The sequence below is a fragment of the Herpailurus yagouaroundi genome, unplaced genomic scaffold (assembly GCF_014898765.1).
Source record: "Herpailurus yagouaroundi ecotype Mexico unplaced genomic scaffold, PumYag 67235, whole genome shotgun sequence".
NCBI classification, from domain to species: Eukaryota; Metazoa; Chordata; class Mammalia; order Carnivora; family Felidae; genus Herpailurus; species Herpailurus yagouaroundi.
The window spans coordinates 659,083-681,780 of NW_024420070.1; the positions used below are offsets into that span (position 1 = coordinate 659,083).

Below are 22,698 nucleotides of genomic sequence, written 5' to 3' on the forward strand. Positions count from 1 at the left end.
ATCTCTGAAGTAAGGGATTCTATATTATCTTCTATGCTTTTTTTCAAGCCCAGCTAGTATCCTTATAATTTTTGTTTTAAATTCTAGTTCAGACATCTTAATTATATCTGCATTAATTAAATCCTTAGCCATTACTTCTTCCTGTTCTTTCTTTTGGGGTGAATACTTCTGTCTTGTCATATTATCAAGGTCACTGTTTTTTTTTTTTTGTATGATTGTTAGGAAAGCCTGTTATACTCCTGCTCTTAAGAGTAATGGCTATGGGACACCTGGGTGGCTCAGTCGGTTAAGTGGCCGACTTCGGCTCAGGTCATGATTTTGCGGTCCGTGAGTTCAAGCCCCGCGTCGGGCTCTGTGCTGACAGCTCAGAACCTACAGCCTGTTTCAGATTCTGTGTCTCCCTCTCTCTGACCCTCCCCCATTCACGCTCTATCTCTCTCTGTCTCAAGAATAAATAAACATTAAAAAAATAAATAAATAAAAATTAAAAAAATAAAAAAAAGAGAGCAATGGCTATATTAAGAAGTGGTCACACCTCCATTAAAAGGAAGCTAGATCCTATATCTTTCCCCTAGAGCTGCAGCTTTGCAACACTCTGATCAGTAGACTTGGTGCATAAAAAAAGGTTTGTACTGGTCTTCTTGTGGTGTGGACTGCTGAACTAAATCTCAGGTTGACTTGCCCTTGCCCTAGTGGAGATACACCTGCAGGGCACAGGGGAGCAGGGTTTGGTGTAAGCAACTCTGAGCTCCACTTTGGTTGTGTTGTGTTGCTCACTGAAGCTGGTCAGTGCTGATGGGTAGAGGAGGGAGGAGGGGAATGGCATCACCACACTCTCATCCTAGAAGCAGGGAGCTCTTGCCTACCACTCTTTAGGAAGCCCTCACAGAAAAGCAAACAATCATTGCTCACTTCCTCAGCTTCATCTAGATCCCTGTCTTCACCCTGTCTGTGTCTGAGCTTTGTGCCTGCCAAGCAGCACATCACTCCTGTGTCTTATCTCAAGCTCTGTGACTGTTTTTCAAAACTCCCAATTTTAGAGATGTGTGGAGCACATACACACACATCCTCTCTGGGTGAGTGTTGCTGCACTGTGGCTGGTGCTGGCTTGTCCCAGAAACCAGTTGCATGACCACACAGCAGTTCATAATTTATGGTAAAGCACAGCAGAAAGCCAGCACCAAGGCTCACTGCCCTCACTTGACGTCCCCATTCTTATGTTAGTGAATGGGGCAGCTCATTGGAGCCTGCCCAGGTCTTTTGTCCCATGATTGGCCATGCCACCTCTCCCAAATGCATTCCAAACAGGGGAACTGCTTCTCTGCATGTGACCGAGAGTATCTTCAGACCATGTTGCCCTGGGTCCCACCCTCCTTCCCCATTGGAGTACAACCCCTAAGTACAACACTGGTGATGGCATAGACCTCCAAACCTTTAGACTGTGCACTCTGCTGTTTATAAAAATTTGTAGTATTCATCCCCTCTTTTTCCCAGTCAATAGTGTTGGGGAAGAGTTTTTCTTGTATAATTCCCTATATGCACTTTCACCCTTTCTCTCTCTCTCTCTCTTTCTTTCTCACTCACTTCTCTCTCTGTGATCAGATCTCCCTCTGCATCACAGCACTCGCAGCTCTTTTCTCCCCCATATCAACTCTCCACAGCTCCTACCTTCCATGATATGACATTTTTCTCAACTCTAGCTGTGCATTTTTGAACCCTCAATCCTCAGATCGATTTATCGTGTGTTCAAAATGATTTGCTATTTATCTAGCTGTGTTTGAGGGACAAGGTGAGCCTAGGGTCTCCTTACTCCTGTGCTATCTTAACTCTACTCCTATTTCATATACTTTTGCATATTTTTATTTAGTTTTTTATTTTGAGAGACAGTGTGTGTGTGAGTGGGGGAAGGACAGGGAGGGAGAGAGAGAATCCTAAGCAGGCTCTGCACTGTCAGCATGGAGCTGGATGCAGGCTCGAACCCACAAACTGAGATTATGACATAAGCCAAAGTCAGATACTTAACCAACTGAACTACACAGGTACCCAGTTCTTCTGCTTGATTTTTATTATTTACTTCTTTAGGCTAATTTTGGTCTTAGTTTGTTCTTCTTTTTCTAGTTTTGTGAGATACGTTGGGTTGTTTATTTGAGATCTTTCTTTATTCTTGAATAGGCATTTATAGCTATAAACACTATTCTTAGAAATACTTCAGTTGCATCCCATAAGTTTTGGTATGTTGTGTTTCTATATTCATTGATGTCAGTGTTTTTTAAGTTTCTTTTCAGATTTCTTCTTTGATTCATTGGTTGTTCAACATGTGTTTAATGTCCACATATTTGTTAGTTTTCCAATTATCTTTCTATTATTGATTTCTAGTTTTATGCCATTGTTGTAGAAAAATATTATTGGTATAATTTCATTTTGAATTTGTTAAGACTTGTTTTGTAATATAATATATGATCTATTCTGGAGAATGTTCCATATTCACTTGAGAAGAAAGTGTGTTTTGCTGCTGTTGAATAGAATGTTCTATATATGCCTGCTGTGCACATTTTGTCTATAGTGCTGCTCACATCTGCTTTTTGATTATTCATTTTCTTCTTTGATGATATGTCCATAGTTAAGAGTGGAGTATTAATGTCATTTACTATTAATATATTGTTGTTTATTTCTCCTTTGAGTTCTGTTAGCATCTGCTATATATATTAAGGTGCTCCAATGTTTGGATCCTACACTGTTTACAACTGTTACATCTTTATAATTGATCCTTTTATCATTATATAATGATTGTATTTGTCTCTTGTGACTACTTTTAAGTTAAAGTCTATTTTGTCTTATATACATATACCCCCTGTCCAAAAGTTGTAATTATGCCACTTCGCTTTTACAAAAGACCTGCATTAGTACAGTATTGGATTTTTTTCATGAAAGTGAAAATCCTCTTCGGATTTCTCTCCATTAGTGAAAACAGGTAGTAATGTAGTTCTTTCATAAAAGCAAAGTTGTAGCACAAAATATACACAGATTAGTGGAACAAAATAGAAAACCCCAAAGTAAACCCATAATTATATAGTCAATCTTTGACAAAGGAGGAAAGACTATGAAATGGGTAAAAGACAATCTCTTCAACAAATTGTGTTGGGAAAAATGGACAGCAACATGCAAAAGAATAAAACTGGACTACTTTCTTATATCATACACAAAAATAAACTCAAAATGGATGAAAGACCTAAATATGAGACTTGAAACCATACAAATCCTGGAAGAGATTTCAGGCAATCCTTTCTCTGACATTGGCCATACCAACATTTTTTTCTATCTATGTCTCCTGAGGCAACTGAAATAAAAGTAAAAATAAACTATTGGGATTACATTAAAAAAAGAAAAAAACTTCTGCACAGTGAAGGAAACAATAAAAAATCTAATAAGCAACCTACTGAATGGTAGACAATATTTGCAAATAACATATCAGATAATGGTTTAGTATCCACAATATACAAAGAACTTATACAACTCAACACCCAAAAAACAAATAATACAGTTTACAAAGGGGCAGAAGACATGAACAGACAATTCTCCAAAGAAGACATCCAAATGGCTAGCAGATACGTGAAAAGGTGCTTAATATACTCATTATCATGGCAAAAGTTCTGAATAAGATTTCATCAGAGTGAAAAGATCTCTATATGGGTGTTGGAAGTCTTGAAGTCTATCTAGTACTGGCTCTGCCATTAACTAGCTCTAAATGTGTATGTCTAATAAAGAATAATAAAGTAGTAATAAAAATATCAGTAATTATCATAGAAATGCAAATCAAAGCTGCAATGAGATATCACCTCATACCACGTAGAAGGGCTAAAATCAAAAACACAAGAGACGACAGATGTTGGCAGGCAGGTGGAGAAAAAGAAAACCTCTTGCAGTTTTGGTAAGAATGCACACTGGTGCAGACACTGTGGAAAACAGTATGGAGTTTCCCCCCAAAAGTTACAGATAAAACTACCCTTTGATCCAGTAATTGCACTACTGGGTAATTACCCCCCAAATATAGAAACATTTATTCAAAGTGATACATGCACTCCTATGTTTATAGTAGAATTATTTACAAAAGCCAAATTATGGAAGCAGTCCAGGTGTCTATCAACAGATGAATGGATAACAAAGATGTGGTATATGTGTACAGTAAAATCTTGGTTTGTGAGCATAATTTATTCCAGAAACATGCTTGTAATCCAAAGCACTTGTATATCAAGCGAATTTCCCCTTAAGAAATAATGGTAACTCATATGATTTGTTCCACAAAGCAAAAATATTCTTATAAAAGCGATTATAATACTGTAATGTAATACAAAATAATAAAAAAATACAAAATATAAAGAATAAGCTAACTAACCTGCACTTACCTTTGGAAACCTTTGTGGCTGGTGTGAAGGAGATAAGAGAGAAGAGGGTTATTGTGTAGGAAGAATTTCACTAATGGACTTACTGCTATCTATTCACTCAACGGAATCTCTATCTTTTCATGCAACTTTAGCAAGGGACCTATCCAATGACACTTTCATTTGCCTCCTTTTGAGGATTTTGGGGAAATGTGACATTATATTGTTGTTTAACAGATTCATTTCTTGCACTGATACAGATTTATTTGGGTGGTGCTTTTCTACAAAATTTTGCAGTTTCCCACATTTTACACATCTCCCTAATCTCATTTGAAGAGAGGGATTCCTCTGCCTTTTTCTCCTCCTCCTCTGCAGATGAGATATCCTCAGTAACCTCTTGCTGTTGCTCATGATGCAGATCCACCAATTTGCCAGTGGTCAGCTCCTGGCCATGTTCTTCTACCAGCTCTTGACTATCATCCTCATTCACCTCCAGTCCCATGGTATTCCTCAAGGACACAATTTCATTCACAACTGTCAGTTCCTGTTCAAGAGCAAACCCCTCTACGTCATGTCCAAGAATGCAATCAGGCCACAGTCTTCTCCAAGCAGAATGGAAGGTTCTCTGGGTGACCTTATCCAAGAATTTATAGATGATCTTGAGGCCATTCACGATATGGAGCTGATTTTTCCAAAACTCTCAGAGGGCAAGTTTTTTTTCCCCCTTTGGTCACCTCGAAACATCGCTGAAATAGTGCTTTGATGTAAAGCTTTTTAATGTTTCAAATGACCTGTTGATCCATGGGTTGGAGGATTGTAGTGGTGTTGGGAGGAAGGAACTTGACCTTAATGAACTCGAATTCCTCCATAAGTTGTCCTCAGAGACTGGAGGATGAGCAGGAGCATTACCCATAACCGGCAAGGCTTTGAGTGGCAGATTCTTTTCTATAAGGTATTTCTTCACTGCAGGACCGAACCTTGTTAATCCACTCAATGAACAAGATACAAGTGACCCAAGCCTTGCTGTTGGACCTCCACGTAATTTTAACTGTCTCTTCTACACCTTGCATTTCTTTTTTTTTTTAATTTTTTTCAACGTTTTTATTTATTTATGGGACAGACAGAGACAGAGCATGAACGGGGGAGGGGCAGAGAGAGAGGGAGACACAGAATCGGAAACAGGCTCCAGGCTCCGAGCCATCAGCCCAGAGCCTGACGCGGGGCTCAAACTCACGGACCGTGAGATTGTGACCTGGCTGAAGTCGGACGCTTAACCGACTGCGCCACCCAGGCGCCCCTACACCTTGCATTTCTTGAAGGCTCATGGATTCTTGGAATAATACATGAGCAGGGGCTTGACTTTGAAATACCCACTTGCATTAGCACAAAACAAGAGGGTAAGATGTTCTTTCATGGGCTTGTGACTGAGCGTTGCATTCTCTTCTTCTGTAATGTAGGTCCTATTTTGCATCTTTTTCCAAAATAGCCCTATATCATCGCAGTTAAAAGCTTTCTCCAGCAGGTAACACTCGGAAACCATGTTCACACAGGGCTGCTGTCAGGGCTCCCTGGTTTGGCATGCCTCGTGGCTGGGTTCCATGGTCAGGTGGCCCAGAGTCTGGGCTTTGGGATTCATGATTAGAGAAGGTTTCAGGTTGTGCTCTACAAACAGGAAAAGGTACAGGTTTTGCCTTGTAGTTGGCCAGAGCCATAGAGTACCTCTCCAATTGGGCAGGCCGCTGGCTGTGCTCTACTTTTGGGTTAAGTAGCTGCCCAGGATCCCTAGTTTGATGTAGTTTATACTTTCTGATTGGGCAGAATTAGTGGTTAGGCTCCTCATCTGGGTGAGGCAGAAGGCTGTGTTCACCAATTAGGCAGTGTCATAGACTTGACATCATGGCTGAGCAGGTTTGCTACCCAGGCATCATGGTTGTGTGAAGCTACAAGCTCTGCTTCACAGTTAGTTGGGGTTACTACATGCACTACCTGCTGAAGTACCACTATAGGCTGAACACTGAGACTGTCCAGGATTGTTATTGAGGTCAGAGTAGGGAGGCAGGTGAAGGGAGTTACTTGCTTGGCTTCTCCCCAAGCAGGGCTGAATAATGTAGTCTACAGTTGCCCAGGATCTCTGGCCAGACTTCCTGATTGGGCAGAGCTGGAGGCTATGCCTAACAATTTAGGGGGAAAGTTGCCTTGGCTCTTGGCCTGAGAGAGGCTGTAGACTGTGTTCTATTGTTGTATGGCATCATACTTTGGGCTTTGGCATCTAGAAGAGCCAGATGCTATGCTATCCTATGCCATGCTATGCTATGCTTTGCTATGCTATGCTATGCTATGCTATTTATGTATTTATTTAATTTGTATGTATTGTATTTGCAGTTTTATAAGGATGTTGGCTTGTTTCCTGGAATGTTTGGGGTTGTGGACTGTGCTCTGAATTTGCCTGGAATTTCTGTTTGGGCTCCCATCTCAAGAAAGGCTGGAGTCTATGCTCCACATTTTGGCAGGGATGCTTACTTGTTTTCCTGTCTGAATAGGCTATAGGATGGGCTCCACAATTGCCTGTGGTCTATAGCCAGGCTTCCTGGTTGGGCAGGGCTGTAGTCTGTGATCAACAGTTGGGCAGGGTAGCTGGCTTGCCACCCTCTGCAGGCAAAGTCATAGGATGGACTTCATGGGACAGCTTGTTGGCTGAAGACCCAAACCAGGCAGAAATGCCAACTAAGCTCCATGGCCACTTGGGTCCACTGGCTCAGTTTTACAGATGCCTAGGCTCTCTGCATGGGAGCTACTGCCAATAGGAAAACAGTCTGCTTGCTCTGACCCTCACCCCCTTTTCATCTCTAGCAGATTCCCTTTAGTCTAGCCCCACTGGTTGCCTCAGTGATCTCCATGAAGTAAGATTGAATTGAAGAAGAAGAAAAAGAAAAAAAAGGATTTTGTCCCAAAATCAGATGTGCTACATCAAAGCACAACTTATTTTTGTAGCAAAATTTTCTTGATTAAAGTAGCTATGAGCACATTTACATTTTGATGAAAGCTCCTATGTCTTTGAATATTGGTAACATAATTTGCAACTTATGGAAAAACAGTCCATATATTTACTGTGTTAAGAGCATTGCCATGGAATATTTAATTATAGGATATTTGGACAAAGATCTGATTTCTTCAGAGGAAAGCAAGTAACTCCATTTAGAAGTCCACCGGCTCTGATATTCTTAATTTATTAATTAGAAAACTAGTTATAAATATATGGAATAAAGAATTTAAATACAGAAGTCACAAAAATACAGGCTTATTGCTGAAACAGTAAATAAAGGTAGCATTTTGTTTTTTTTATTCAAGTTTTACTTAAATTCTACTTAGTTAAAATAGAGTGTAATATTAGTGTCAGGTGTAGAATTTAGTGATTCATCATTTATGTACAACATCCAGTGCTCATCACAAGTGCTCTCCTTAGTACCCATATCTATTTAACCCATCGCCCTTGTCCATCTCCCCTCTATTAACCCTCAGTTTGTTCTATATAGTTAAGTATCTATTTCCCGATTTGCCTTTTTTTTTAATTTCCCTGTGTTCATCTGTTTTGTTTCTTAAATTCTACGTATGAGTGAAATCATACCTTATTTTTCTTTCTATAACTGACTTATTTCACTCAACATAATACACTCTAGCTCCAACCAAGTCGTTGCAAATAGCAAGATTCTATTTTTTTTTATGGCTGAGGAATATTCCAACATGTGTGTGTGTGTGTGTGTGTGACATCTTTTTTACCTATTCATCAGCCGATGGACATTTACACTCTTTCTATAACTTGACTATTTTAGATAATGCTGCTATAAATGTCAGGATGCATGTATCCCTTTTAATTAGTATTTTTGTATCCTTTGGGTAAATACCTAGTAGTGTATTTGCTTTGTTATAGGGCAGTTCTATTTTTAACTTTCTGAGGAATCTCCATACTATTTTCCAGGGTGGCTGCACCAGTTTGCATTCCCACCAACAGTGTAAGAGTGTTCCTCTTTTTCTGTATCCTTGCCAATACCTTTTGTTTCCTGTGTTAATTGTAGCCATTCTGACTGGTGTGAGGTGGTATCATGGTTTTGATGTGTATTTCCTTGATGATAAGTGATGTTGATCATGTTTTCATGTGTCTGTTAACCATATAAATGTCTATACACGTCTTCTGCCAATTTTTTAATTGGATTATTTGGGTATTGGGTGTTGAGTTTGATAAGTTATTTTTACATTTTGGATACTAACACTTTATCAGATCTGTCATTTGCAAGTATCTTCTCTCATACCAAAGGTTACTTTTTAGTTTTGTTGATTGCTTCCTTTGCTGTGCAGCTTTTAATCTTGATGAAGTCCAAATAGCTTATTTTTGCTTTTGTTTCTCTTGCCTCAGGAAACATTTAGTAAGAAGTTGCTCTGGCCCATATCAAAGAGGTTACTGCCTGTATTATTCTCCAGATTTTTATGGTTACCTGTCTCACATTTAGGTCTTTCATCCATTTTGAATTTATTTTTGTGTATCATATAATAACCTGGTCCATTTTCATTCTTTATGTTGCTGTCCAGTTTTCCCAACATTTGTTGAAGAGATTGTCTTTTCCATTGGATATTCTTTCCTGCTTTGTCCAAGGTAAGTTGACCACATAGGTAACATTTGTAATGAGAGGAGAATGGAATAAAATATCCTAGACATATTGTGACAATTGATTAACTGTTTAAAGTAAATAAACTCAGGTTTCCATTGAAAGCATACACCTAGAAAAATCAGAGAAATTTTTTTCAAACCCTCTCTCCTTTGCTACAAAAGAAAACCATGATCTGTGTACAAAAAGTTATATATCATGGCCAAGTGGGATTTTACTCAGGTATAAAGGGCTGGTTCAATATTCAAAAATCAATTAATGTAGTCCATCACATCAACAGGCTAAAAAAGAAACACCACATAATCATACCAATAGATACAGAAAAAGCATTTGGTAAAAATACAACACCCATTTTTGATAAAAACTTTCAAACTAAGAAGAGGGGAAACTTCTCAACATGATAAAGAAAATCTACAAAAGCTTACATCTAGCATCATACATAATGGTGAGAAGTCAGAACCTTTCCCACAATGATCAGCAACAAGACAAGAAGTCTTTTCTCACTATTACTTTTCAACTTTGTATTGGAAGTTCTTGTTAATGCATTAATGCAAGATAAAGAAATAAAAGGGATGTAGATTTAGAACAAAAAGCAATAATAAAACTTTGTTCAAAGGTGACATCATTGCCTATGTAGAAAATCTGAAATAGTTGACAAAAAACAAACAAAAAACCCTCTGGAGCTAAATGAATATAACAAAGTTGTAGGATATAAGGTTAATATAATGTAAAATGGCCAGGGGTGCCTGTGTGGCTCATTAAGTGTCTGACTTTGGCTTAGGTCATGATCTCACAGCTTATATGTTCGAGCCCCACATCGGGCTCTGTGCTGACAGCTCTGAGCCTGGAGCCTGCTTCGGATTCTGTGTCTCCCTATCTCTCTCTGCTCCTCCCCCACTCACACTCTGTCTTTCTTGCTCAAAAAATAAATACATTAATTTTTTTTAAATGGCCATTGCTTTCCTGTATACCAACAATGAGTAACTGGAATTTGAAATTAAAAACACAATGCCATTTACGTTTGCCACCATTTACATAAGTCACCCCCAAAATGAAATACTTGTGTAAAATCTACAAAATGTGTATAAGATGCATATAAGGAAAATTACAAAACTCTGGTGAAAGAATTCAAACGAGATAAATAAATGGAGAGGTGTTCCATGTTTGTGGATAGGAAGAATCAGTATTGTGTAAATGCCAGTTCTTCCCAACTTTATAGATTCAATGCATCCCAATCAAAATCCCAGCAAGACATGTAGACATTGACACGCTGATTCTCAAGTTTATGTGGCAAGGAAAAAGACACAAAATATCCAACACCATATTTAAAGAGAAGAACAGGGGCGCCTGGGTGGCTCAGTTGGTTAAGCGTCCAATTTTGGCTCAGGTCATGATCTCAGGGTTTGTGAGTTCAAGCCCTGTGTTGGGTTCTGTGCTGACAGCTCAGAGCCTGGAGCCTGCATTGGATTCTCTCCCACTCTCTCTGCTCCTCACTTCTCTCTCTCTCTCTCTCTCTCTCTCTGTTCCTCCCCTGTTCTCTCTGTCTCTCTCTTTTTCTCAAAAATAAATATTTAAAAAATATATTAAAAAAATAAACAGAAGAACAAAGCTGGAGAATTTTCACTATTTGACCTTAAGACTTATTATAAAGCTACAATAATCTAGACATTATGATACTGGTGAAAGAATGACAAATAGATCTATGGAATAGAATCGAGAGTCTGGAAATAGACCCATATAAAAATAGTGAACTGATCTTTGATAAAGGAGTAAAGGCAATAAAATGGAGACAAGTTAGTCTTTTCAGTAAATAGTGTTGGAATAACTGGACATCCATAGGCAAAAAAAAAGGGGGGGGCACAGACTTTATATTCTTCACAAAAATTAACTCAAAATGCATCACAGAGCTAACTGTAAAATGCAAAACTATAAAACACCTAGAACCTGACATAAAAGAAAATCTTGATGACCTTGGGATTGGTGATGACATTTTAGTACAACACCAAAGGCACAGTCTATGAAGACAAAAAAAAACTTGGTAGGCTGGACTTCATTAAACTGAAAAATTCTGCTTTGAGGGGCACCTGGGTGGCTCTGTCAGTTAAGCATCCAACTCCAACTCAGGTCATGATCTCATGGTTTGTGAGTTCCAGCCCTGCATCAGGCTCTGTGCTGACAACTCAGAGCCTGGAGCCTGCTTTGGATTCTGTGTCTCCCTCTCTCTCTTCCCCTCCCCCATTCACGTTCTCTCCGTCTCTCTCTCAAAAATAAACATTAAAAAAACTAAGGCTGTAACGAGAGAAAGAAGGACATTACATCATAATTAATGGATCTATCCAAGAAGATCTAACAATTGTAAATATTTGCATCCAAATGGGGAGCACACAAATATATCATTCAATTAATAATAAACATAAAGAAACTCATTGATAATAATACCATAATAGTAAACTTTAATACCCCACTTTACAGCATGGGCAGATCGTCTGAGCAGAAAATCAACAAGGAAACAGTGGGTTTGAATGACACACTTGACCAGGTGTACTTAAGAGATAAATTCAGACCATTTCATCCTAAAGCAGAAAAATACACATTCTTCCTAAGTGCATATAGATCATTTTCCAAAACAGAACACATACTAGGTCACAAATCAGCCCTCAACTGGTACAGAAAGATTGAAATCATACCATGCATATTTTCAGATCACAACACTATGAAGCCTGAAATTAACTACAGGAAAAAATGTGGAAAGCCCTCAAATACATGGAAGTTAAAACTCATCCTACTAAAGAATGGATGGGTTAACCAGGAAATTAAAGAAGAAATGAAAAAAATACGTGCAAACCAATGAAAATACACAAGAGTCCAAACCCTTTGTGGTGCAGCAAAAGCAATCCTAAGAGGAAATTACATTGCAATTCCAGCCTATCTAAAGAAGCAAGAAAGGTCCCAAATACACAACCTCACCTTAAACCTATAGAAGCTACAAAAGGAGTAGCAAATAAAGCCTAAAGCCAGCAGATGAAGGGTAATAATAGAGGTTACAGTAGAAATAAAAGATATAGAAACAAACAAACAAAACCCAGTAGAACGGATCAATGAAACTGACAGCTGGTACTTTGAAAAAAATAAATGAATTGATAACCCCAAAGCCAGATTTATCAAAAAAAAAAAAAAGAGAAAGGATCCAAATACATAAAACAATACATAAGAAAGGAGAGATCACAAACACCAGAGAAATACAAACAATTATAAGAATACTATGAAAATTATATGCTAAAAAATTGGACAATATGGAAGGAATGGACAAATTCCTAGAAACACACTACCAAAACTGAAAAAGAAGAAATAGATAATTTGAACATACCCATAACAAGCAAAGAAATTGAATTGGTTATTTAAAAAAAAAATCTCCCACCAAACCAGAGTCCTGGGCGAGTTGGCTTCCCAGAGAAATTCTACCAGACATTTAAAGAAGAATTAATGCCAATTCTCCTCAAACTGTTCCAAAAAATAGAAATGGAAGGAAAACTTCCAAACTCATTCTACGAGGCCAGCATTACCTTGATTCCAAAACCAAAGACCCCATTAAAAAGGAAAATTACAGGACAATATCCCTGATGAAACTGGATGCAAAAATTCTCAACAAGATACTAGCAATTTGAATTCAACAGTGCATTAAGAGAATTATTCGCCTGTATCAAATGGGATATATTCCTGGGATGCAGGGGTGGTTGGATATTCACAAATCAATCAATGTGATACCCCACATTAATGAAAGAAATGATATGATCCTGTAAATAGAAATGCAGAAAAAGCATTTGACAAAATACAGCACCCGCTCTTGGTAAAAATCCTGAAGAAAATGGCAATAGAAGGAACATATCTAAACATCATCAAAACATCCACAGCTGATATCATCCTCAATGGGTAAAAACTGAAAGCTTTCCCCCTAAGATCAGGAACATGACAGGGATATCCACTCTCACCACTTTTGTTCAACATAGTACTGTAAGTCCTAGCCTCAGCAATCAGACAACAAAACAAAATAAAAGGCATCCTAAATGGCAAGGAAGAACTCAAACTTTTGCTCTTCACAGATGACATAATACTCCACACGGAAAGCCCAAAAGACTCCACCAAAAAACTTCTAGAGCTGATACATGAAGTCAGTGAAGTCACAGGATATAAAATCAATGTACAGAAATTGGTTGCATTTCTATATGCCAGTAATGAAGCAGCAGAAAGAGATATCAAGGAATCAATCCCATTTGCAATGTCACCAAAAACCATAAGATACCTGGGAATAGAACTAACCAAAGTGGTAAAATATCTGTATGCTGAAAACTATAGAGCTTATGAAAGAAGTTGAAGAAGACACAAAGAAATAGAAAAGCATCTCATGCTCATGGATTGGAAGAATATTATTAACATATCAATACGACCTAAAGCAATCTACACATTCAATGCAATCTCTATCAAAGTAACACCAATATTCTTCACAGAGCTAGGACAAACAATCCTAAAATTTGTATGGAACCATGTAAAATCCCAAATAGCCAAAGTAATGTTGAAAAAGAAAACCGAAGTTGGAGGTATCACAATCCCAGACTCTAATCTGTATTACAAAGCTGTAATCATCAAGACACTATGGAACGGGCACAAAAACACAGACACATAGATAAATGGAATAGAATACAGAGCCCAGATATGGACACACATATGTATAGCCAACTAATCTTAGAGCAGAAAAGAGTATCCAAAGGAAAAAACTCTCTTCAACAAATGGTGATGGGAAAACTGGACAGCAACATGCAGAAGAATGAAACTGGACCATTTCTTACACCATACACAAAAATAAACTCACAATGGATGATAAACCTACATATGAGACAAGAAACCATCAAAATCCTACAGGAGAAAACAGGCAGCAAACTCTTTGACCTTGGCCACAGCAACTTCTTGACATGTCTCTAAAGGCAAGGTAATAAAAGCAAAAATAAACTATTGGAACATCATAAAGATAAAAAGATTATTCACAGTGAAGGAAACAACAAAACTTAAAGGCAACTGATGGAATGGTAGACAATATTTACAAATGACATTCGGATAAAGGGTTAGTATCAAAAATCTATGAAGACTTACCAAACTCAACATCCAAAAAAATAGACAACCCAGTGAATAAGTGGGCAGAAGACATGAACAGACACGTTTGCAAAGACATCAGATGGCTGACACATGAAAAGATGCTGAACATCGCTCATCATCAGACAAAATACAAATCAAAACCACAATGAGATACCACCTCACACCTGTCAGAATGACTAAAATTAATAACTCCAGAAACAACACATAATGGTGAGGATGTGGAGAAAGGGGAGCCTTATTGCACTTTTGGTGGGAATTCAAATTGGTGCAGCCACCCTCGTAAACAGTATGGAGGTTCCTCAAAAAAATTAAAAATAGAACTATGCTATGACCCAGAAATTGTACTACTAGGTATTTATCCAAAGGACACAAACATGCTGATTAGAAGGGGCACCTTCACTGCAATGTTTGTATCAGCGTTAATAATAATAGCCAAATTATGGAAAGAGCCCAAATGTTCATTGACTGATGAATGGATAAAGATGTGGGACACACACACACACACACACACACACACAGTGGAATACTATTCGGCAATGAAAAAAATGATATCTTGTCAACAACATGGATGGAACTTGAAGGTATTATGCTAAGCAAAATAAGTTAGAGAAGGACAGATATTATATGATTTCACTCATGTGGAATTCAAGAAACACAACAGATTAACATAGGGGAAGGGAAGAAAAAATAAGATAAAATAAGGAGGCAAACCATAAGAGACTCTTAAATACAGAGAACAAACTGAGCGTTGCTAGAGGGGAGGTGGGTGGGGGGATGGATTAAAAGGGTGATGAGTATTAAGGAGGGTACTTTTTGGGGTGAGAACACAGTGTCATGTGTGATAGAGGAATCTCTGGATTCTACTCCTGAAACCAAGACTACACTGTGTTTTAACTAACTTGAATGTGTGTGTGTGTGTGTGTGTGTTTATGTGTGTGTTAATTATGAAACTAAAATAATTAGATAATTTGGTGATGAGTTAAAAGTAGAACTATAGAACAGACTAGAAGTCAGAAACTGGCCAAAATAGATACAGAGAGTTTATATATAATAAAGATGGCAAGACAACTCTGTGGGAAAAAGATGGATTGTTCAAAAACAGTATTTGGGGAGTAGTGTCAAGAAAGATTGTGTTGTAGAAAGGGCCATGAAACCATCTCTCCACTTAGAAAATAGCTTTACTGGTAAAAATTATCTGAAGTGACTAGATTAGAACCATGGATTCTATTTGAACTTTTGCTACTTTCAGGGGAAAGCTTAGCTGACAAATGATGGATATTGTCAGTCAATTTCAGCTACTAATTCTCCAATCTCCAGGCCCATGGCAGGAAGCTATGGGACAGCAACATGCATTTGAAGCATGACTCGCGGGAGCCAGGGTGGACAATAAGGACATTGTCCTCTAAGAATTGGGGTTTGTGTTCTGATTTTTGATAATTTCTGCTCACTGAGGTGTAGGCACCAACGCTGGTAATTGTTTCACACCTACCAGCTAAGGTGGGTTCCAAAGTATGTAGAGGAGATGGACCTGCAGCTTTTTTTGGTGGGGGGGGGGAGGCATTAAAAAACAAATGCATGTACAGGATAATTTAGAAAGCCATAGTGCATGCCCAAGAAAAGACATAGTCTCAGAAAAGCCCCAAGAAGATCTCAAATTTCACCTCAGCCTGATTTCCAGCAAAGAGACACCCTGCAATAATAACATAAAAACCAGTAAAATCCTGGATATCGGAAAGAGATTGTAATTTCCAGAGTTACCACATCATAAGATTCAAGTGTTCGGCTTTCAGCAAAAGATCATAAGGCATACAAAGAAACATGAGAATGTGACTCATTCAACAGAACAAAATAAATCTACAGGAAACATACCTGAGGAAGCACAAGTGTCACACATAATAGACAAAGACTTTAAAGCTAACAGAAGACATAGACAAAGAAAGAGAAATAATGGATGAATGAAATGAGGATATCAGTTAAGGGAAATAATACAAAGGAACCAAAAGGGAATTTTGGACTTGAAAGTTAAAATGACTGAAGTGAAAAATACTCTTGAGAGGTTCAGCAGATTTGAGCAAGCAGTAAAATGAATCAGTTAATTTGAAGTAAGGTCAATGGAAGTTATTGAGTCTGATAAATAGGAAGAAAAAATGAAAAGTGAACACAGCCTGAGAGACCTGTGGGGCACCACAAAGCTGAACAATAGACCAACATAGACAATTGTGGGAATTCCATGAGAAGAGATATAGAAAGGAGCAGAAATTTGGTTTTTTTTTGGGGGGGGTGTTGAGTTTAATAAGTTCTTTATATATTTGGGGCACTAGCCATTCATCAGATATGTCATTTGCAAACATCTTCTCCCATTCCAAAGGTTGCGTTTTAGGTTTTTGTTTTTTTTTTTTAATTTACTTTGCTACTAAGTGAAATAAGTGTTGTCAGAGAAAGACAAATACCGTATGATTTTACTTATATGTGGAATTTAAGAAACAAAATAGATGAATATAGGGGGAAAGAAGAGAGAGACAACCAGAAAACAAACTGTATACTATAGAGAAAAAACTGAGGGTTGCTGGAGAAGAGATGGGTCAGGGAATGGGTTAAATGGGTGATGAGTATTAAGGAGGGCAGTAGTTGTGATGAGCACTGGGTGTTGTATGCAAATGATGAATTACTAACTTCTGCACCTGAAACTAATATTACATTTTATATTAACCAACTTGAACTTAAATACAAGAGTATAAAAAAAGCAATCATTGAGCTGTGCTTTTGGGTACAGAATGTATAAAGATATGATCTGTGATAACAATAGCAGAAAGAGGGGTAATGGAAGTGTATGGAAGTAACTTTTGTAGACTACTAGAGTTCAGTTGGGATGAATTCAGATATTGTTATGACTTTACAATATTAAATGTAATTCCCATAGTCATAAAGAAAATATCTATACAATATATTTAGAGGAAAATGAGAAGGTAATTAAGTATTTTTAAAAAATTAATTAAATAGAAAAGAAGGCAATAATGAAGGAAATGAGGGATGCAAAAGCTATAAGGCTTATAATAAATAACATAACGGCAAAAGTAAGTCTATACTATCAATAATTACTTTAAGTGTAAATGGATAAAATATTTCAATCAAAATAAATAGATTTGCAGAAGAGATTTAAAAAACATGATGCAACTATATACTCTACGCAAGAGACTCATTTTAGCTCCAAAGAGAAGATTAAAAAGTAAAAGATGGAAAAAAAATTCTATATAAATAGTAAACAATAGAAAACTGTGTTGGCTATACCAATACCAGAAACAATAGACTGAGATTTTAAAAGGTTATAGACAACAGAGAAGGACATTTTATATTAATAAAGTGTCAATACAGAAAGAGGACATAACACCTATAAACATTTACATACCTAGTAGACACTTTATGAAGCAAACATTGACAGAATTGTAGGGAGAAATAGTTGTACAATAACAGTTGAAGACTTTAATACATCATTTTCCATAATGTGTGGATAAAGTAGGCAGAAGATGAGTAAGGAAATAAAAAAAACTTGAACAACATAATAAACCAACTAGACCTAATCAACGTTTACAGAACACTCAACCCAACAAAAAAGAATACACATTATTCTCAAGTACACATAGGACATTCTCCAAGAAAGACCACATGTTAAGACATAAAACAAGTCTTTGTAGATTTAAAAAGATATATATATACAAAATAACTTCTTCAACAATATGGCATGAATTTAGAAATCAGATAAAGAAAACTGGAAAATTCACAAATTGCAGAAATTAAACAACATCAAACAAATCGGTCAAAAAAGAAATTACAAAGAAAATTAGAAAATATTTAAACATGAATGAAGACAAAAACACTGGACCACTTTCTCACGCCATACACAAGAATAAATTCAAAACGGTTTAAAGACCTAAGTGTGAAACTTGAAACCATAAAAATCCTAGAGGAGGACACAGGCAGTAACCTCTTTGACATCTCCCATAGCAACTTCTTTCTGGATATGTCTCCTGATGCAAGGGAAACAAAACCAAAAATAAACTACTGGGACTTATTCAAAACAAAAAGCTTATGCACAGCAAACAGTCAACAAAAGTAAAAGACAACCTACTGAATGGGAGAATATATTTGGAAAGGACATACCTAATAAAGGGTTAGTATCCAAAATATATAAACAATGTATAAAACTCAACACCAAAAAATGAATAATCCAAGTTAAAAAATGGGTAGAAGACATAAATAGACATTTTTCCAAAGATTACATACAGATGGCCAATAGGCACATGAAAAGATGCTGAACATCACTGATCATCAGGGATACAAATCAAAACTACAATGAGATATCACCTCATATTTTTAAAATGGCTAAAATCAACAACACAAGAACAACAGGTTTTGGTGAGTATGTGAAGAAAGGGAAACCCTCCTGCACTGTTGGTGGGAATACAAACTAGTGCAGCCAGTGTAGAAGACAGTATAGAAGTTCCTCAAAAAGTTAAAAATAGAACTACCCTAAGATCCAGCAATTGTATTATGAGGTATTTACCCAAAAAACGAAAACACTAATTCCAAGGGATACATGAACCCCTATGTTTATAGCAGCATTATATTCTCTACAATAGCCAAATTATTGAAAGAGCCCAAATGCCCATCAACTGATGAATGGATAAGAAAATGTGATATATGTATACACTAGAATATTATTCAGCCATAAACAGAATGAAATCTTGCCATTTGTAAGGACATGGATGGGGCTAGTGAGCCAAATGAGCAAAGGGAAAAAAAGGGAGAGAGAGGCAAACCAAGAAACAATCTTAGCTATAGAGAACAAACTGATGGTTACCAGAGGGGAGGTGGGGGGAGATGAGTTAAATAGGTAATGGGGATTAAGGAGTACACTTATGATGAGCACTGGGTGTTGTATGGAAGTGTTGAATCACTATGTTGTCCACCTTAAACTAATATTACACTGTATGTTAACTAACTGGAATTTAAATAAAAACTTTAAGAAATAAATAAAATTATCTGTTTGCAAATGATTTGATTTTATATGTAGAAAATGCTAAAGATTTTGTGTACACACACACACACACACACACACACACACACTGATAGAACCAAAGAATGAATTCAGGAAAGTTGAAGGATGCAAAATCAAAAATTAAATATCAGTTGTGTTCCTGTAAATGAACTGTGGACAATCCAAAAAGGAAATTAAGAAAACAATTTCATTTACAATAGCATCAAAGCCATACAATACTTAGAAATAAACCTAACTATGGAAGTGAAAGACTTGTACACTGAAAACAAGAAAATATTGCTGAAAGAAGTTTTGTGGGGGTTTTTTGCTGAAAAAAAGTTTTAGAAGACACAAATAAAGGGAAAGACATCCTATGTTTATGGATTTGAAGGTTTAATATTATTAAGATGACCATACTACCCAAAGTGCTCTCTCTACTGATTCAACACAATCCCTATCACAGTCCCAACATACCTTTTTCAGAAATGAAGAAAACATCCCAAAATTCATATAGAATCTTAATGGACCTCAGATAGCCAAAACAATTTTGAAAAAGAACCAGTTTGGAGGCCTGACTTTAAAATATTACAAAGTTACAGTTATCCAAAGAGTGTACTGTCATAAAGACAGACAAATAGATCAGTGGAATAAAGATCCTAGCAATATATCTTTGTATATATGGTTAAATTATATTTAACAAAGGTGCCAAGACCATTTAATGGGGAAAGGGCTGTCTTGTAAACAAATGGTGATGGGAGCTTTTCCACCGCTCCCCCTCCCACTAGTGCCACTCCTGCTATACCACCAGCTCAGAGCTCCCAGTTCCTGTAAAGCTAGCGCCAACCTCATCTTTCTCCAGCCAGAGTCGTAATCATCTACTGGAACCTCATTAGCCATGATGAGATGTTCTCTGACATCTATATGATCTGCAGATCATAGATGGGCTGTGCCTGGAGGTGGAGGGGAGGATGGTCAGTAGGACAGAGGGTAACATTGGTGACTTGCTCATCAGTGGAAATGCCTCTGATAACGGCACCAAATGCAAATGTACCAAAAGCACAGTGAGACATAACTTTCAGGAAAACAGCTTCACAAAAGAAGCCTACAAGAAGTAAATTGAAGATTACATGAAATCAACAAAGGCAAACTTGAAGAACAGAGGCCAGAAAGAATAAAACCTTTTATAACAAGGGCCGCAGAACAAATCAAGCACATCCTTGCTAATTTCTTTTTTTTTAAGTTTTATTTTTTTAATTTTTAATTTATTTATTTTTAAAATATGAAATTTATTGTCAAATTGGTTTCCATACAACACCCAGTGCTCATCCCAACAGGTGCCCTCCTCAATACCCATCACCCACCCTTATCCTTGTTAATTTCAAAAACTACCAGTTCTTTATTGGTGAAAATACGAATCCAGATGGCATGGTTGCTCTGCTGGACTATTTTGAGGATGGTGTAACCACAAATATGATTTTCTTTAAGGATGGTTTAGAAATGGAAAAATGTTAAGGAATTTGGCTATTGCTTTGGATGTATCGCCTGTTGTCATAACTGGCTGCTGCTCTTCATCCACACAACGCTGGGATTTAAACAAATAGGATTGATGTCATCTTGAGCTCTTCATTTATTTTGACCTTGATTTACTAGAGAAGCATTGTTTTTTAAGAAAAAAGAAAGTCATGTAGGTTTATAATAATGAAATGCATTTAAACTCATTTGAAAGAATTCCTCTTAGTTTAATACATATTTAAATCCATCCTGTGTAGTGTCTTGGAGAAGCTAGAGCCTGGTTGTAGACTATTGCTAGAAAGCACAAGACTGCCTGCAGATAATTTCTACAGTGAAAACTACTTCTGGGACTGGAATATAAAAAACAAGAACAAAAAGTCTTACTTCTGAGTTCAAGTAAAGGGAAAGGCCATAAGTATAGCTGTGCCAACATTTGAAGTGGATTCCTTACACATTTCATCACCTACAAATGGAAGTATTTAATTATGGAAGCGATTACCAAAAGAAATAAAAAGAGACCAATACAAATGGAAGAAAATACAAAAAAGAAATACAAAACAAAACAAACAAACATAAAACCAGATATGATGATGGGAAAGCTGGGTATCTATATCCAAAAGAAATTGGGGCCCTTCTCTTGTACCATATACAAAAAATAACTCAAAATAGATTAAAGACCTAAATGCAAGAACCCAAATTATAGAACTCTTACATAAAACAGAAGGAAAAATCTTTATAAATTGGACTTGGCAATTATTTCTTCAATATAACACCAAAAGTACAAGGAACAAAAGGTAAAGTAGACAAATGGGACTACATCAAACATTAAAAAACTTTTGTGAATCAAAGAGCATGATCAGCAGAATGAAAGGTACCCTATGAAGGGGAGAAGATAATTGAAAATTATTATGTGCCTAATAATGGATAAATATTTAGAACTTTTTAATTTTAATTTTTAAAAATGTACATCCAAATTAGTTAGCATGTAGTGAAACAATGATTTCAGGAGTAGATTCCTTAATGCCCCTTACCCATTTAGCCCATCCCCCCTCCCACCACCCCTCCAGTAACCCTCAGTTTATTCTCCGTATTTATGCGTCTCTTCTGTTTTGTCCCCCTCCCTGTTTTTATATTATTTTTGTTTCCCTCCCCTTATGTTCATCTGTTTTGTCTCTGAAAGTCCTCATATTATTGAAGTCATATGATTTTTGTCTTTCTCTGACTGACTAACTTCACTTAGCATAATACGCTCCAGTTCCATCCGTGTAGTTGCAAATGGCAAGATTTCATTATTTTTGATTGCCGAGTATACTCCATAATATATATATATACCACACCTTCTTTATCCATTCATCCATCGATGGACATTTGGGCTCTTTCCATACTTTGGTTGTTGTTGATAGTGCTGCTATAAACATGGGAGTTCATGTGTCCCTTCAAAACAGCACACCTGTATCCCTTGGATAAATGCCTAGTAGTGCAATTGCTGGGTCATAGGGTAGTTCTATTTTTAGTTTTTTGAGGAATTCCATACTGCTTTCCAAAGTGGCTGCACCAGCTTGCATTCCCAGATAAATGTTTAGAATTTATAAAGAACTGTAACTCAATAACAAAAAGTCAAACAACTTGATTTAAAAATGGGCAATGAACTTGAATATACTTTTCGCCAAAGAAGATATACAAATGACCAACAAGCACATGCAAAGATGGTCCACATTACTAATCATCAGAAAAATGTAAATCTAAACCACAATGTGATACTACCTTACACCTATTAGGATGGCTATTATAAAATAAAAATAAGATAACAACAAGATTTGGCAAGGATATGGAAAATTTGGAGCACTTAAGATCTGTTAGTGGTATTGAAATAGTGAAACCATTGTGGAAAACAGTAGGGAGGGTCCTCAAAAATTTTAAAACAGAATGACAATATTATCTAACAATCTTACTGCTGGGTATA

The 22,698-nt window shown here is 36.9% G+C and overlaps 1 pseudogene; it reads left to right on the top strand.

Annotated features, from left to right (window-relative positions):
- The first annotated feature begins 4,791 nt into the window (after positions 1-4,791).
- On the top strand, positions 4,792-20,941 carry LOC121024865 (translationally-controlled tumor protein-like; annotated as a pseudogene).
- The last annotated feature ends 1,757 nt before the right edge of the window (positions 20,942-22,698 follow it).